This window comes from Rhinopithecus roxellana, chromosome 13, assembly GCF_007565055.1.
Source record: "Rhinopithecus roxellana isolate Shanxi Qingling chromosome 13, ASM756505v1, whole genome shotgun sequence".
Classification (NCBI taxonomy): domain Eukaryota; kingdom Metazoa; phylum Chordata; class Mammalia; order Primates; family Cercopithecidae; genus Rhinopithecus; species Rhinopithecus roxellana.
Window position 1 is genome coordinate 128344408 of NC_044561.1, and position 19010 is coordinate 128363417.

General features: G+C 40.3%; 1 protein-coding gene and 1 long non-coding RNA gene across 3 annotated transcripts in view; one reads left to right on the forward strand and one right to left on the reverse strand.

Moving 5' to 3' along the window:
* TSHZ2 (teashirt zinc finger homeobox 2) overlaps positions 1 to 19010 on the reverse strand; it is a 550341-nt gene that overhangs the window by 307045 nt on the left and 224286 nt on the right. The window lies entirely within an intron of this gene.
* Positions 1757 to 10144, forward strand: LOC104662360. The gene is made up of 2 exons (XR_747974.2): positions 1757 to 3152; positions 9934 to 10144. It is a non-coding gene; the product is annotated as an uncharacterized LOC104662360 (long non-coding RNA).

The following is a 19010-nucleotide window of genomic DNA, read 5'->3' on the forward strand; positions in this document are numbered from 1 at the left end:
GAGTCTATTGTCTTGTTGGAGAAACAGATAAGGAACAAATACACCCATGAAAAATATCATTTCAGAGAGTGACTGGAGCTATGGAAAAGAAAAAAAGGGGTGTAGAGAAGAGCTTTTTTATCTAGGGTGGCCAGGGAACGTTCTTCCAGAAGATGACAGTTAAGTTAGGAGAAACTTAAGTGGAAAAACACTGAGACAGCGAAGAGCTGCGGAAAGGAGGAACATGTGAAAAAGAAAGGTGAGAAATGGTGGGTCACACTCAGTGAAAGCAGGGACCAGGATATAAGGGAGTTGGCTGGGGTTTTAGCTAAGTCTGAAGTGTAACCATCAGAGGGTCTGGATAGGAGATTGTGGGATCTTATTTATGTTATTCTGCAAAATAAAAGCTCCAATTCCCACAAGCCGCATGTCTGACTCAGTAAGGCAGTAAGTAAGGCAGTAAGTAAGGCAGTAAGTAAGGCAGCTCCTTGTCCCTTTTTGCTTTTCAGTGTGAACAATTGATCTTTTCATTTCATTTTATAATTTTTAAAATTTAAAAATATACATATTTAAGGGTACAAGTGCAGATTTCTTACATACATAGATTGTGTTTTGGTGACATCTGGGCTTTTAGTGTACCTATCACCCGAACAGTGTGCTCCTAATCAAATATATTTCAGCATTGTTAGGAGAAGGATGTTGGCAGTTGCGGCCCCTTCTACATGAATTTTAGAACTACAGCGTTCTCCAGGGTTGCTTTATTTATCCTGAGCATGCAAGACTGGACCAAAATCAGGAATGGCTACCCTGGTGTGATCCCTGCATAAACCTCTATCTTACCCTGGACTTCAGCAAATTAATTTGTAAAACTGAAATGAAACCCAGTTGGCTGAGTGACCAAGCCATTTCTTGGTGGTTTCTTCTACTTCGGGTTGTTCCCTTTGAGTATTCTGCTTTAGACAAAGCAAACCGTCCCTCCAGGGAAAATGCCATCATTCTGGGAATTGGAACAAAGTCTGAATAGAGGAATAGATTCTACCCATATGCAAAAATGTAATGAAAGATGGATTTTGGTAACGTGCTCTTTCTGCTGATGTGCTAACGAGATACAGTGTACAATTCTATCAACATGCCCAGGAGAAGAAGATCCAAAGCCCTCCCTTTCTCCCAATCTCTTTCTTTTATCATAGAATCTCTGAAGCTACTGAAGTAATTCATGAGGAAAGTACTCAATGCCACATGAACCTCCTCCAATCACTTCCAAAATGGTTCGACATTCTATAAATGACAGTTTATGTGCCCATAATATGCATCTGGTGAAATGCGTATTTTCCTTTCAGAAGGTGTTTCTATTACGGTTATTCTGAACATCATGTGATCTTACAGTTGCTAGGGTAACTCCATTTTTTTTAAAGGAGAACAACAGAGTAAATAAGCATGTAAATCGACTTTGGTGCTATGTAAATTCTAGTGAATCTGTTATCGTTACCTTGACGATAAAAAAGCTGGCATTTATCTTCTCTGGCCCCCAGCACGCTTTAGTTTGAACTTAAATTTTATAAAAATATACGTGTGGATATGCCAAAGGCTCTGCAGATATTCATGAAGAAGTGCCAGTAAAGCGGTATGTTCAACAGGCAAGGCTGCCTGGACAATGACAGTGGGTCACAGAAGAACCAGGGGAGGGAGTAGATGGGAGACCAGATGTTCGGAGTCAAGAGGCAATACCTGTCAATTATGGGCTATCACTCAGTAAGCCTACTCAGGTGGCACCAGAGCTTCTGGGACAGCCGGAAACCTTGTCAACTGTCCAGGTAGTTTGTTCACCTGACGTCTCACCTATGACTTGTCTGGATCCTTTGGCAGTCCTAGCACTGAAATCTGCAAAACTGTTTATGTACTTTCTGTAAGGTGAAAATTATGGATGCAGTACCTGTGATTAAGTCATGATGGCTAGAAGTAAAACTTGGTGAATATTTCTAAATGTTTTCCACATTTCCCATACAAAGATTTGATAATTTGTTCACCTAGTTTCCATTTTATAATTGAGGTTGGCAGTGGAGGCCAAGATTAGATGTGGTGTGGGTCAATTTGGAAGAATTACTTGGAAGAAAATGAGAAAGAGACACTCAAAGGAAATCCCTTTTGAGGAAGGAGATGTTCTTTTAATAAAAAAGAAATCAACATTTGTATCAATAAAGGTGGAGATCAGAAAATGTTTCCCTTTCAATGAGAAAGATTTGGACTGTGACGAAGATAAACTAAAAAGAAAACAGTTTGACCAACTGGCAAGGGTTTGACTCCTTTCCCCTTAAAAAAAATCACACTAAAAGTACAGCTTATGTTTCAAATGAGTGGATGCTCTGAATTGCAATGCGAAGTGCTAATGAAAACTTAAGATCTTACATTATTACTTCAAAGGGTACATGTGACAGGAATTCCTGTAGAAGAAAATTAAAAAGGATATAACTTGAAAATCCAAATTTATAGAAAATTCTGCATCTATCATTTGGCGATGCTATGACTATTTGGAAGTATCAAAAATATTACAAAGGAAAATTAAGCTTCATTTTACTCTATCTTCTTATAAAGTAAGGCCCACATCCCAGTGATGGCTATTTCCTTAATGAGACTATGGGATTTTATCAAACCCCATCAAACGTGATTGCATTTCCTTCACTCTGAAACCACCTTATTTTAATTTCTACATGAAACTGGGATGTAATTTGTGTGTTCATTTAATGTGCTAGGGTTCCTTCTCCACCTCTCACTCACTCCTCCCCAACAAAGCTTTTGCCAAATCTGCAGCATGTTTTACAATGGATAGAGTCTTAGGATGGAGGCAACTACAGTCAGGAGGAGTCCGGAGCTAAGATAAACAAAAGAATAGGAAAACCGTGATGGTGATGCCTCATGTGATTAGCTCTGTGGTCCCTTCCTCTTCTCAGAGTGACAGGCAGAAAAATCAACAGTTCATTCCAATCCATCAGGGGCTGTGCTGCCTTTCTATAGAAATGATGAGTTTAGAGAGTAAGCTGCAAACGAGTGTCTGAGCACTCGCGGGAGGTGCCGAGTGTCATGGCACTAGTTCGTGTGGCATCGCTGTCTGCTGCATCCAAGAGATCGTGGGGCCCTTCCAGAAGAGGAACAGCAGGGTCGCGCAGTAATGGAAGGTAAAAGAGGTTAATTTATGGAAATTATCCAGGTCATGCAACCAGTAGGACATATCAAGCAGATTTAAGAGAACAGCAGTAATGTATGTAGGATCTGACTTTTAATAGGTTATGAGACAGTGACAGTTAACGGGGGCCAGGTCACTTTTGGAGACAAAAGCTAACATTTCCAGAGTGCTTATAATGCACCAGGCACTGTGCAAAGACCCAAAGCAGTGCAAGAGATACTGTGATCCCCATTTTACAGATGAGGAAATAGAGGCTCTGAGAGTTTCAGCATGAAGTCAGTAAGGGGCAACAGTGGGATTAACTCTTACCTTGGGCACTATAGGGACAGCACCTAGAAACTACATTATGTGGGCGTCCATGACCAGATTTTTATTTATTTTAAAATCAGAAGAAAAATAATGAACTTTTAGATAGAAGAAACTGCTTAAATATAGAATATTAATATATTTGTCTGTATACTAATGTAATCATAGGATACAATTTTTAATATCTGTTTAAATGGGAGCAGCCCCCAAAGTAAAGGTGCCAAGGGTTCATGGAAGACCTAATGCGGCCCTGAAGACAGAACTGGAATTAAAGGGCAAGTCTAAAGTTTTGCTTCTTCAAGTGTGGTTTGAGGACCAGCTGTATGTGCACCAGTGAAAGCTCCTTGGAAATGTAGAATCTCAGCACAGATCTGCTGAATCAGAATCTACATTTTAATGAGATCCCCGGTAGATTCATATGCACATTAAAATTTGAGATGCACTTGACTAAATCCTGAGCTAACAATTTATACTAACTCTTCATCTTCACATGAGCCATGGCAATTTTAACCTATATTGGAATCTAAAACCATGCTGGGTAAGGACAGAGCTTTTCCTGGGAACTGGTTTAGGTGTCCTTTTACCCCTCGTAAGGCAGGTAGGTTACAAAGATGCATACAGTGGCTGGATGCAGTGGTTCACATCTATAATCTCAGCACTTTGGGAGGCTGAGGCAGGAGGATCACTTGAGGCCAGGAGTTCGTGGCCAACCTGGACAACATACTAAGACTCCCATTTCCACAATGATAATAACAAAAAATGATAAAAATATTTCTACAATACAATTTCTACAATAATAATATAAAAAATACATACAGAAATACAACTTCTGGCCGGGCACGACGGCTCATGCCCGTAATCCCAGCACTTTGGGAGACTGAAGTGGGTGGATCATGAGGTCAAGAGATAGAGACCATCCTGGCCAACATAGTGAAACCCTGTCTCCACTGAAAATATAAAAATTAGCTGGGCGTGGTGGCGCATGCCTGTAGTCCCAGCTACTCGGGAGGCTGAGGTAGGAGAATAGCTTGAACTCAGAGGGCAGAGGTTGCAGTGAGCTGAGATCACACCACTGCACTGCAGCCTGGTGACAGAGCGAGACTTTGTGAAAGAGAAAGAAAGAAGGAAAGAAAGAAAGAAAGAAAGAAAGAGAGAAAGAAGGAAAGAAAGAAAGAAAGAGAGAGAGAGAGAGAGAGAAAGGAAGGAAGAAAGGAAGGAAGGAAGGGAAAGAAAGAAAGGAAGGAAGGAAGGGAAAGAAAGAAAGGAAGAAAGGAAGGAAGGAAGGAAGAAGAAGAAAGAAAGAAAGAAAGAGAAAGAAAGAAAGAAAGAAAGAGGAAAGAAAGAGGAAAGACAGGAAAGAGAAGGAAAGAGAAGGAAAGAAGGAAAGAAAGACAACTTCTAAATAAAAATATAATTTAGAGATAACAATGTTGATTAAATCACAAATATCCTGTTACTCTTGACTTAAGCCCTGTGAAATAATTAAGGGAGTTTTGTACCAGTACCGGTCACCAACTCCAGTAATCAATGCTGTATGAACGACGCACGGGTTGGGAGCCTCAGTCCTGTCTCCTTGGCTTTTCATTCTAACAATGCTCCCTAGCAACCCCCAATTAAGAGTGCTTTGAGAAACCTGCCCGCTGGCTCCCTGCACTGGGGAATGAGGTGAACTAAGCCTAGCAGACACCTCCTCCCAAAAGGATTCTAGAGCTGTCCCTCTGACATCTGCTGGCTACAGGTGTTCAGCAACTTTTAAGGATGAGGGCAAAGAACTATTTCAGTCTATGAGGTGTTCTTTGAGGCTTATTAGGGAGAAGCTACAGACGGGAGGGGAAATGGGTAAAAGAAAGAGGGAGAGAAAATAGGAGGAAAATGTGGAAAAGGCATTTGAGAGGGAAAAGCCTGAAGATGACCTTAGAACTAAGGAGCAGTAACTCCAGCGGTTCAGCAGCTGTTGTCAAACACCCTGTGAATGAAAGAGCAGGGAGAGAATTTAACTCTGTCTAGTGAGTGTCGAATATCTGGATGAAAGGGGTGTGTGTGCACACTCGTCTTCTTTATAGCACTTGTAATGATCTGAAATTACCTTGTTTATTTATTTACTTTTTTAGTCTGGGTCTCCTTTGCTAGCAAATGATCTCCATGAGAATAAGGCTCTGTCCTGTTCACTGAAGGATTCCCTGCACCTCGACAGGCAGCTGGCACGTGCTCAGCAAAGTTCAGCTGAATGAATGCAACAAAGGTTGGGGGAAGTCGGTCTTTGTGACACGCTAACCAAGACTACAGGTCGGGATACCACCAATCTGAACCCAAGGACTCTAGAGGAGCCGACGGAACTTCTCATTCTGGCACTAATTCCTGATTCACTGCATGGCCTGGAGCAGCCACTACCTGCCCTACCCCAATCCGCCCTCTGCCTCAGTTGTTTATCTGTGGGAAAAGGATGAGAAGACCGACCTGACTTCCCTCGGAGGGACAAGATAACAAGGTGTGCATGCTCTGAAAGCAGGGCCGTGCTTCCTGGAAGAAAGCTGTTGATATGAGCACAGGGGTGTGTTTCCTTCTGGCCATTGAGCATCAGACAAAACCACCAAGGGCCGAGGAAGAAGAAGAAAAAGCCCAGGGGTCCAGGTGCCATGGCTCACACCTGTAATCCCAGCACTTTGGGAGGCCAAGGCGGGTGGATCACCTGAGGTCAGGAGTTTGAGATCAGCCTGGCCAACATGGTGAAACCCAGTCTCTACTAAGACTATAAAAAATTCAAGCTTAGACTCCAGAGGAAAGAGGCCATAAATATTTGCTGAACATTATAAGTCTGGGAACTTTTTCTTTTCTTTCTTATTTCTTCCTTCTCTACCCACAGAGCAGCTTAAACTGTTAACTGACTAGAATTTTCCTAAGACATCTTTTGAATATTTTAAATCTAAAAAATAAAAATAAAACCCAAACAATAGCCAGAGTTCAGACATAGCAGGCATTTTTAAAATAAAAGAGCTAAAGGAAGATTTGGCCAGTTGAAGAGGAAACAAAAAAAAAAAAATCCTCAAAAACCTTTTTATTAATTGATCACATGTAGCTTATACTTGGAATTGAATTGGGAAAAACACTTAAATTCTGCCCTTGTCCTCTTGGGACTTACACTTTAATTCACTAAAACCAACCAAAATGGATATGGTTCTGAGTTTAAAGTAGATAGACATTGCTTTATAATCCATATCTAAAATGGCCCTCTTCTTCCAGGCAAGGTGAAATAGACAGAAAAATGACAGGGCTGACTGGATAAACTGAGATATGCATACAGCATATCATTTTTTTTTCCTTAGTAAGTTACAATGATTTTTAAGGCTTCATGTCTTTGTGGTTCTTTTTTTTGTTCCGCTTTATTCATATGAGGCAGGATGACTTATTAATCTAACTATAAATTTCTTCTTTAGGTTGCAATTTTCATCTAGGGGGAAAGTCCTTTTCATATTAATGATCTGTATCATTTGTAGTAACAATACCTTTCTCTCTTTGTTTAAGAAAAAACAATAATAATGATAGTCATAAAAAAGTAGACTTTCCTCTCCATATCAAAGTCAACCAGAAAATAAACGAGAAAAACATATATTTTGATACCATGTTTCAGCCTCAGAAAAGTCAACAAAATTATTTTTATTATATATAAAACATATAGCTCCTGCATATAGCTCAGAATCAATTAATTTAAAGTAATAATTTGTACAAACACCCTCACAAAAATTTTAAAGGGTATTAAACACCCTGTTTTATAAACATAACACTTAATTTAGGAAAAAAAAAACATTTAGAAGGTAATGCATTTAAGATAAGTGCACAACACATGAAAATAATAAATGAAATTTTCCCAGTTTAGAAAATGAATGTAATTAATTAACATTTAAATTACATTTTTAATTGCAATCATGCCCTCCCAGGGGACTCATAAGGGACCATAATTGCAATTAAAAGCATGTGGATTAGATAATAAAACAATGCACACTGTCTGAAATGTGCGATTTAAAATGGAAAATAGACATTGTTATCGGCACATCTAACTTAATTGTAGCCATAAAGCAAATGTGCTGTACAAAATAAAATTCACATACGGGAACATTTAATTCTGGAGTCTCTTAAAGGGGACACGCTTGAGAGCACATTTTATGACAGGTTCTGTTGGAAACAGCCCTTTAAGGCTTTCGGATCGAGGGCTGGTGCCTTAATGTTTTTGCATTAATAAAAGCAAAGCTGAATGTTCCTATTAAAACACACAGATACATTTAAGTAAGAGATGAAACTCGATGTCTAAATGTAAGCTGCGGTGCATAATTCTATTAGCTGGACAGACTGTAAGGACATGTAATTTTGAAACTATGTCTTTTTGTGTTTTCTTTTTTTTTTAATTACTTTTTTCTTTTCATGTTTTATTGTCTTTCCTTGCTTTTGAGAGGAGCATCATGAAAGGTGTGGGGATTTGAGCCTGGAGAAGGAAGAGCCAGAGACATGTGTCTTGGGAATGGTTAGAGCTGGGCCCAAACACCACTCTGACGTCCTAACATCCAATATCCCTCACCTTAAGGAAGACAAACCAATGCCCTTTCATTGTATAAAGGCCTCCTATTTTAGTACCATTAAGCTCAGCATTATTTTATTAGAAACCTTTTTTCACACCACACATATCAGCATTCACGACTGGGGGTGCATTTGCCAATGTCTGGAGACATTCTCTGATTGTCACAACCTGGGGGGAGAGGTGCTACGATCATCCAGTGGGTGGAGGCCAGGGATGCTGCTGAACAGTGTACAGGGCCCAGGACAGCCTCGCTGGCCCCTGCCACCACCATCATAGCAGGAAAGTATCTGGTTCAATAGCGTCAGGGTTCAGAAACCCTGTTTCATCTTAGGAGACAGCAGAGATGCCAAACTTCTAAGGAAGCAGACTCAGATTTTGGCAGATGCTTGCTAGGAAATACAAAACTGTATCTATCCTAAGAGGAAATGAACAAAACTCTTTCAGAATCGCATTACAGTAGATACAGGCTGCAGTCTACTACTTCTTAGCCTAGATGTCAATTTCATTTGCTTATTTATGAGGAACAGTGACTCTGTTTACGGTACAAATGTTAACATGAAATTAGAAGCGGCCTAGCCCTAGAAAAGCAGTGTAATCGAAAGACAAAGTCTAGACTTCGGGGCTGGATAGATCTCCATTCAAAACCTGGCTCTGTAATTGTGTGACTCTGCTAGAGTTGATTTTCCTCTGCAAGTCTCAGTTTTCACATCTGTTTTCCAAACAGTAGTTATGGCATTCTTGTCTTCAATGGTAGTATGAAGATCCGAAAAAAATGGGCATATATATGTAAATATACACACTTACACACACATACATTTATTGAATATGTTTGCTTATGAATGTATAAATATACATACCATACATTGGATATATAACTGTGTATAAATACCTTTCCATAAGTATAATATGCAATGTATATATAGGCACATACCTGGGCATGCACATTTGCAAAATTTATTAAGCGATATGCAAATTTCTATAAAAATAGAAAACTATTATCAAGACGAGTTATTGACACTGTGAGGAACTGATATAAACTGGATTCTGTTTAAAAAGGGGAGGGGGAATGACATCTAATTCCTTTGACGAGTTTAAATTTACATATATGCACAGTTCAGTGCATTCTACAAACTCATTCATGCAACAGATTTTTTGGAAGGGCTTATTATATGCCAGGAACCATGCTAGCCTTGGCGATGTAGTTAAAAAAGAAAGTTGGAAGAAAAGGGTTTTAGGTAGGTAATAAAACATCTGGACTTGATCCTAGGACAATGGGAAATCATTGATGACTTTGGGCAAAGAAATAAAACCAACAGATTTGCATTTCCTAAGAGATTATTGAGTAATGTGGAGCATTGGTCAAAGAAACGTGGGAGACTTGAGCTCAACACGGCTGGAGTAATGATGTTGAGAGGCCAGGAGCTGGTACAATTATGGCTTGTAGAGTTTACCAGATTGGAGGAAGAACCGAAACCAGGCTGACAATACAATTTTTGTTTCGAATAAAGCCCAGAAATGTGAGAATCAACTCTCGATTTCTTAACCTAATGAAGGGCAGTAAAAATGAAGATGTAAGACTACTTAGATCTGAGACCAATGAGTCCTGGATACCTATCCATCCCACTTACCTGGAGCAAGTAAAAATTACAGATTCCTAAACCTCATTCAGACCTCTCAAATTGGAATGGATGGGCAGGACGTGAGCAGTCTATAATTCTGATGCTTGGCATGTTTAGGGAAGACTGTACTGTCATAAATATTGTTTATTTGTAATTCAGATTACAAATCAAAAATATTTTGAACATTATTCAATAAACTGAAAAGCTGATATCTAGGATGATAGCAGAAGTGATGCTATCTGTTTGCCAAATCCTTTTTCTTCTCTCTCTTCCTACAGGAAGACCACTCTTCCCAGTTTCTGGCCAATGGGATGTGGGCAGAAGTGATGGGCATCAGTTACAGAACTCATTCACACCTTCTTCAATGGTTTTGGAAGCCACATGCTTCAGATGGTAAAGCTACCCTGGTAAAGAAGGTTGCATCTGAGTCACCACGTGGAGATCAACTTTGTATGTGTGAAAAATGAATGTTGACTGTGTTGGGCCACTGAGATATTTAGCTGTTTGTATCACCAGCTAGCCTTAATTATCCTAATGAATACAAGGAGACAGACAAACAAAAACATCTTTCAGAGTATGTCATGGAATCCATATATATTCAATCAATTTTTCCAATATTCATCATAAGTTTTCTAAGGCAAAGTCTCTGAATAGCCAGCTATAGATGCTATTTCTAGCTTCTGGATTGGTATATTTGAGTGGATTTTAACCGTTTTGGAGTTTAACCAAGAACACATTCCATTCTCATAAACTGGACTATATGAATAACCCAGTGGTTTTTATTTGGCAGGTAGGGAGGTTGGCTCCTAGGGGACATTGAACAATGTCTGGAGACATTTTTGTCTGTCACAGCCTGGGGTGAGGTGCTAGTGGCATCTGGGGGTAGGGGCTACACATCCAATGATGAACACGACAGCCTCTGTCAGCAAACAATTATCCAGTCCAAAATGTCAACAGTGCCATTGTTCAAACCCTGAACAAATCAAATTCAGAGTGCACTTGCTCTTGGGGACTGAGGTTTGCTTGCCTTCTAGACATAATCACATACCCATGATGCCAAAAAGAACAGTGACCAACTGATGCCAGACAGACCCTGCAGTCCAACAAATCAGATTGTCCACGCCTGGCAAGGCGACTATTGCTACTCCTTGCCAGATTGTGGAAATCAGTTTGTCAGAAAGACAGACAGAAATGTACCAGGGACTTTTTGTCACCTGGGCATAAAGAAACACCTTGAAAGACAGTTATTCACATGTTCAACTTTGTCTTCTTTATTCCAGTGTTGATGCTAATATCACATTTGTCTTAACTTCACAGACTCTACGGGGGACGTAACACCCTACCCAATGGGAGTATGCATTGGCAGGTGCTGCAAAGTCCACCTCTCTGCCACCTTCACCACTTGCACCTCTCATTCAAACACACATGGCCTCCATGGAGAACAATTCGAAATTGCAATGTTTAAGACATTATGAATTAAACTGCCATCCAAATGATATGATTTGAGGAATACCTAGAGTCCCTTATTAAACACACACACACACACACACACACACACACACACACACACACACCCCAAGCAAGCAAAGAAACAAAACATTACTCCCTACCATTCTCCACCCTGACACAAAGTCTGATCTCAGCACAGCCTAGTGACTGTGAGAATGAGTGATGGGGTCAGACAAACATAGGTTTGAAGCCTGACTTCCCCGCTTCCTACCTGTGATTTTAGGCAAGTTATTAAACATGCCTGAGCAACAGTTTTCTCACCTATATGGTGAAAATAATGTCCACCTCATATAGTTGGTGTGAAGATCAGAAGAGAAAATGTATATAAAGTGCTCAATTTAGTGTCTGGTTACAGTAAATGTAAACTATATCCTTCTTGACATAGAATAAAAGCTCTCCTCCATAGAGAGCATAGTCATACGTGACTTGGCCTCTGTTGGCCTCTACCTTCATCTTCCTACTTCATTCTGGATTCACTGAGCTCCAGCCACCATCTTTCTCTTCCAGAAAGAACAAACCCAACTCATTCTCACCCCAGGACGTTTGCACCTGCTGCTTTCTCTGCATGGAAAGCTCTTCCTCCAGATTTTTCTCCTGACCGAGACTGATCAGCATTCTGGTCACAGCCTACATGTCACCTTCCTCTGACCACTGTCTCCATAGTTGTTCCCACCCTTATTCTTAGTCATTCACTATTACATTATCACTTTTACTTTTTTACAATACTTAGAAGCATCTGAGTCTATCCTATTCACATATTTATGCACCTGTTTATTGTCTTTTTCCCACCATTGATTGTAAGCTGCATTCAGGCAGAGAGTTTGCCTTATTTTTGTTTTGATTTTTGATTTTATTATTATGTTTAGATAGAGTCTCACTTTGCTGCCCAGGCTGGAGTACAGTGGTGTGATCTTGGCTCATTGCAACCTCCACTTCCCAGGCCCAAGTGATCCTCCTACCTCAGCCTCCCAAGTAGCTAGGACTACAGGCATATGCCACCATGCCTTACTATTTTTTGTATTTTCAGTAGAGATGTGCTTTCACCATGTTGGCCAGGCTGGTCTTGAACTCCTGGTCTCAAGTGATCCACTGACCTCAGCCTCCCAAAGTGCTGGGATTACATGCATGAGCCACCACTCCTGGCCTAATTTTTAATTTTTCAAATGTTTAATTTTGTTTTTCGTAGAGACAGGCTCTTGCTATGTTACCCAGGCTGGTCTCAAACTCCTGGCCTCAAGCAATCCTCCCGCCTCAGCCTTCCAAGGTGTTGGGATTACAGGTGTGAACCATCATGCCCAGCCCAAATTGGCCTTATTCAATGGCTGTGTGCACCACACTTAGAGTTTTTCTTACCTAGTTGGTTTTCAATGAACATTTGTTGAATAAAGTAAATCAAAATTAACTTGATTAACAGAATATGTTGAAATTAACCCAACACCTCTTGAGAAATCTTTTAATAACAAAACCAAGGATGGAGAAATCTAACATGGACTCTAAGCTCCCAGCAATATCCTTGAAGGGTGGAGACGTCCAGTTGTCCCTACAGCCCATTTTAGACAAATCTTCAACTTGCATTAGTTTCTGGTAAGTCATTGCAGGAACAAAGAATTCACAGATTTGGGAATGGGACCACTAAACATATGCCACCATCTGAAACCAGAAAGTTTGTGATGAACTTCAGTGTCCAGGCCAGAAGACAGAATGATGGGAGTGTTGTGTGAGCCCACCAGAAAGGAACTCAGTGTTAAGCGGCTGTGCGAGGGTTTGCAGTCACCGTTGTGTGTGTCTGTGTGTGGACCCAAACGGGCAGTCAAGGGTGGCTGGGAGGACTACCTAATTACGTTTCAAATTGCACCATCAGGCAACTCCACTTGGCCACTCTTTCACTTGCCCCGTGAAATGGATCTGAGACACAAACTATGCCTTAACTAGGCAGCCTCCACTGTTGCTGATCTCATTAGTTGCCCAATTGGGCAAGACAGGTTTTAATTGCATGCCAGAAGCTTTATTTTTCTGCCCTAGGCAAACAGTTAACCACATTAGTGTACCACTGACACGTTAGAAGTTGGTCAGCAATAAAAAGTGAAAGAGCCACTTTTAGAGGGAAGTGAGGTACCTGTCAGTTTTGAGCACTTTCTCCCTAGCATCTGTAGCTACCTGCAGGAGAAAATTTTCAATCGCCACCACGACAATGTGACAAGGTGTAAATAATGCATGGTGCTATATTTTACAGCTTCATGGTATGATGTAGGATAATTGATTAGGAAAAGGCTTGAAGGCAGACAAATCTAGTTCAGACATGGGCTGTGTATCTTACTAGTTATTTCCTCAGTTTCCTCATCTGTCAGACAGGAAAAATTATTGACACTTGCCTCTTTGAGCTATTACAAAGATTGAATGAGAATGAAATATTGCAGGTAAAACCTTGTGTCCAAACTTTGACACTTAATAGGCACACTATGAGTGTTAGCTGTTATTATTACTTTTATCCATCCACATCCATCCATCCATCCATCCATCCATCCATCCATCCATCCATCTATCCATCCTTCCATCCACTCATCTATCCATCCACTCATTCATACCAGCCTCTGTGACAAGTGTAATGGTTTGCAAGACCACTAGTCAGGGATATTGGAAAGCAGAAGCAGAGATTAAATGAAAGTGGTGATCATATAAGTATCATTCAAGGATCCTTGCATCCCAAACAAACATCAATGATATTAGGTACCTCTAAGCTTATCCTTTTATGGTGCGCAACATTTGTTTATTTTATGGAGTTCCTTATGGAAATAATGTTACTATGATTTAAATGTCAGACCCATGGAGCATCCTATTTAAAGCCAATGCATAGGGAAAAGGGGATATTGTTAGGAAGGTGAAAACTTCAGTGTCTCACTTCAACTGCTTTCTTCTACAGAAGCCTAGTATTTCATTTAATCCTCCAGAACAGTGCAGTTCAATATAGTAGTCACTAACTCCATGTGGGTGTTTAAAATAAAATAAAATTTAAAAATAACTTGTTTCTCAGTTGCACTAGCTAACAGGGCTCAGCAGCCACAGATGCCTAGTGCTACTAGAGTAGACACACAGATAGAGGATGTTTCCATCATCACAGAAAGTTCTATTGGACAGCACTTCTTCTAGTTAACATTTAGTTCCTTATCTCAGTATTTCAACCCCTATGTATATTCCTTTTTTTTAAGGAGGAAAGGTGACCAGGAAAATGATCTCTTCCTTTTAATAGTTGTAAAACTATGAAATATTTTGCCTATCAAATTGTCAGTAATCAAAATAAAAGGCAAAGGTGAGATGAAGTAGACATTGACCTGCATTTCTGGTAGTAGTATATCGATTAATCTCTCCTACTGGGGAGAAGTTGTATAAAAAAATCCAGAGAAATACAAATATTCCTACCCTTTGATCCAGTAATCCAAGCTGATTCCTAATCCTAAAACAAATTCCAATCTACTTTAGGATAATAGTTAAAAAAAATAGAAACTCTACATAAAAAGAAACGGTGGTTTAGGAAACTAGAAGGGGCTTAGCTCAGTGAATCTGACTTAGAATCTCTCACCAGGTTGCAGTCAAGCCCCTGGGAATGAAGAGCCCACTCCTAAGTTAACTCATGTAGTTTTTGGCAAGTGATTTTTGGCAGGCTTGTGGACTGCCTAGTGACACCTTCAGTATCTCACCAAACCACAGGATAGCTCACACCACAGTTACTGGCTCTCCCCCAGGGTGAGTGATTCAAGAGACAGACAGTGTGTGTGCACTTAAGATGGAAGCCACCATCTTTTTAAAACCTAATCTTGGAAGTGACATCCCAACATGTTTGCCATATTCTGTTTACTAGAGGAGGGTCAATAAGTCCATCCACTCTCAAGAGGATAACATCACACAGGACAGGGATCTCAGGAGGTGGGGACCACCACACCTCCTGGGTGTGATGCCTATCCCAAAAATCTTAGGTACAATATAGTTACATCATTTGAAACAATAAAAAAGTTGCGTTCAGTATTTAAAAGAGGAGCAGAGAGGCCGATAGACAGGAAACAGAATGGATCTTCCTCTTTATAGTAGGACTATGGAGGAAATTGCTTTCCTACATTCTTTTCAGTATTTTCCAATAGTAAATTTTTTAAAAACAATTATTATGATGGAAACACTCAATAAAAGTTATTGAACTGGAAAGAAACTGGTTAAAAATAAGCAGGTGTTATATTTGTAACTGAGGAAGGTCATTTTAAATCTACTTCCAACTCTGAAATTAACTTTCTTATTTTCTCCCCCTCCCCAGCTTTGTAAAGAAAACCATCAGCAGATGTCTCTGTAGTTAACAGTTAGAATGTGCAAAGTAACAGCATTAAAACGCTACATCTCTGCCTCTATACCCGCTTTTTCCTGGAGCATAGCCCCTCCTTTCCCATGCAACAACCCCTCTTAACGAATTCCCAGAGTACCCTATATTTTAACGTCTACAAGGACAAGGAAGGCAGGATTGATGGCCCTGCAGTCATGTCCTGGGCTGACACTGGCAATGGAAGGTAACTCATGCTTAGCACTTGACGTAATTTTTTGATGACTGAAACCTGATCCCATCGACCGGTTCCCCAGTGTCTGATCTCATCTTTTTACCATCAGAGAAACTGAAGTCGAGTTACCAGGAAAGATAAAAAAGAGGAAGCAAGTGGGCAACATCTCAGCATAGACAGGAGTAAGCTTGTCTTGGATCTTTTATCCAAAGAACATTCCTAATTCTCACAAATGAGATGGCCAAACCCAAAACATTGCGGCAGCCAGTCCTTCCCTCCCTGCCCCATCCCCGGCCAGGCCAAATTCTTCTGAGCTGGGTGTCCATGAAGTTCTTCAGAGGAAATTACAAGTTTGTTATTTTTCTTTCCTTCAGTTATGATTTTGAGGAGAGTCTCTTTTATTCATAAAATTGAGAAGAAAAGAATAATGCAATCCACAAAACACTCTTGGAAGGGTTTGAAAAATAAACATCATAAACAATGGCAATAAAAATGAGCCTTTAATGAGTATTTCGAGCCAGGAACTGGAGGCAGATGACAAGGGTTGAGGTTCAGATTTGCCATACAGTCACTATGTGTCTCCAGACAAGTCACTTTTCCTCCCTAAGCCTCAGTTTACTAATCTAAGAAGTCATAATAATTGTACCCATTCATTGGTGAAGATTAAAGGAAAGGGACCTAAGGTGGATATATAGTGCCTGGGATATAGTAATTGCTTATTAAAGTGTGGTCTTTCTCTACTTTAACTCAAATAATATCACTCATTTACTTAAAACTCTGTGATATGGTTTGGCTCTGTGTCCCCACCCAAATATCATCTGGAATCATAACCTCCACTTGTCGAGGGGGGTACCTGGTGGGAGGTGACGGAATCATGGGAGCGGATTCCTTCATGCTGTTCTCATGATAGTGAGTGAGTTCTCACAACATCTGATGGGTTTATAAGTGTTTGGCAGTTCCTCTTTCGCTTGCACTGTCTTTTCCTGCTGCCTCATGAAGAAGTTACTGGTTTCTCCTTTGCCTTCTGCCATGACTGTAAGTTTCCTGAGGCCTCACCAGCCATGCAGAACTGTGAGTCAATTAAGCCTCTTTCCTTTATAAATTACTCAGTCTCAGGTAGTATTTTATAGCAGGCTTCCTATTACAGAGAATGAAATCAAAACTCCTTACCATGAGCTACAAAGCCCTGTCTCATCAGTCTGCATGCTCCCCATCATGTTCACCCTCCTCCCACCCACAGGTCTTTCCTCTAACCCTGTGGCACACCACGTTTGCTCTCACCTCAGGGTCTTTGCACTGCCTAGAACACTCAGGGCCTTCTCACTGCCTAGAGCACTCATTCCTCAGACATTCATTTGGCTGGGTTTTTCCTCAATAATGAGCTCTCAAGTCAAATACCACTTCATCAGATAGCCTTCCATTACCTCCCTTTTTGTTTTGCTGAAAATAACCAGAGTTGGTTTCTGTCATTTACAAAGGAGTCTAATGGAACCAAGTAGCAATGTTCTTGAAAAAAAAAAAAAAAAAAAAAAAAAACCCAAACATTTTGCTGTTTCTTTCCCCTCTGTATTTGCTAACTTTATCATGACTTTATTCTTAAAGCCTATCGCTGGCTGGTTTTTATTAATATATTAGTAGAAATTTTCACCTGCCGTATTAGTACCTTATGAAGAAATAGATTAAGAATAGGGAATAAATAGATGAAGAGGTAAATTTAAAGAAGATGGGCCTATGGTGAGTAAAAGAAAAGTGTTTCCAGAGGTGTAGTTTGCCACATGGTTCATCTAGAAAGGGTAAACTGCTGAAATGTCTTTTTTTTTTTTTTTTTTTGAGACAGTCTTACCCTGTCACCCAGGCTGCAGTGCAGTGGCACAATCTCAGCTCACTGCAACCTTCACCTCCCGAGTTCAAGAGATTCTCATGCCTCAGCCTCCTGAGTAGCTGGGATTACAGGTGCACACCACCATGCCCAGCTAATTTTTGTATTTTTAGTAGAGACAGGGTTTTGTCATGTTGGTCAGGCTGCTCTCAAACTCCTGGCCTCAAGTGATTTGCCCACCCCAGCCTCCCAAAGTGCTGGGATTACAGGCATGAGTCACTGCCCACAGCCCTAAAAATATCTGTCTTAATACTGCCCTTGTGCATGCTTTACTTGGTTCCAGCAATACTGTAAATACCTGAACAACAGAGATGATTATGGAACACAGAGAAGAGGTACTTTGCACGACCAGGGATTAGACTCAGCATAGCCATAAGAGATTTGATGTGGACTCCAGAACCCAGGAAGATGAAAGATCATCCCATAAAAAGCTACCACTCCCTTTAGCCCTTTCAGTGTTTTCCATTTTCTTAGGATGGAGAATAACTCTAACATGAGATTCTTAGCTCAGTATGGTCAGAGATACCTGCGTCCCCAATCTCCTCTCTCCCATCTGCCCCTCCTGCATTGTTCTTCAGACATCCAGGCATCTTGCTTTGAATTTCCAAGGGCCTACTATGCGCCCTCTTACCACTGGGCCTTTTCATATGTGTACCCTCCCTTCTGGGATGATGGACTTCCCTCTCCTCTTCACTTCCTCATCATTCAGCTCCTACCTCAAACACAATGTCCTCGGGAAAGCCTCCTCCAACTTCCCTGACTAGTCAAATTTTATAATTATTTGACTAACAACTGTCTCTATCACCAGAGGGAGAGCAATGTTCAGGCAAGAAAAATGTCAGATTTGCTCAGCATGGAACATGCTGTTGCTATTACAGGTACTGGCTTAGTATGGTATAGACATTAAATAAGTTTTGTCAAATGAATAAAAAAAGAATGAATAAATTTACTGTCAGAATCAACTGAAAGAATAAAGTCATAAGAGCAAATTCCTATTTTGAACAATAGAAAACTTACTGACTTTGGTCACTTAAGTGTTTTCTTTTTTTTCTTAACTCCTGTTTTTTAAATCATTCATTCAAAAAACATTTATTTCTCTTTAACTGACATTTTGTTGCAGTCATGGGAAGAATAGATGTTATGTGTGTCACATGAACTATAACTTATTCTCTTTGATGTACTTCATTTTTTTTTCTATCTAGAACATGGGTTGGCAAACTTTTTCTATAAAGGGCCTGATAATAAATATTTCAGGCTTTGAGGGTCACTTAGTCTCTGTAGCACCTACTCAATTCTGCCATTATAGTACAGAAGCTGCCACAGACAATACGTCAACAAATAAGAGTGGCTGTGTGCCAATAAAACTTTATTTCCAAAAACAGGTGTTGGGCTGGACTTGGCCCATGAGCTGTACTTTGCTGATTCCACTATA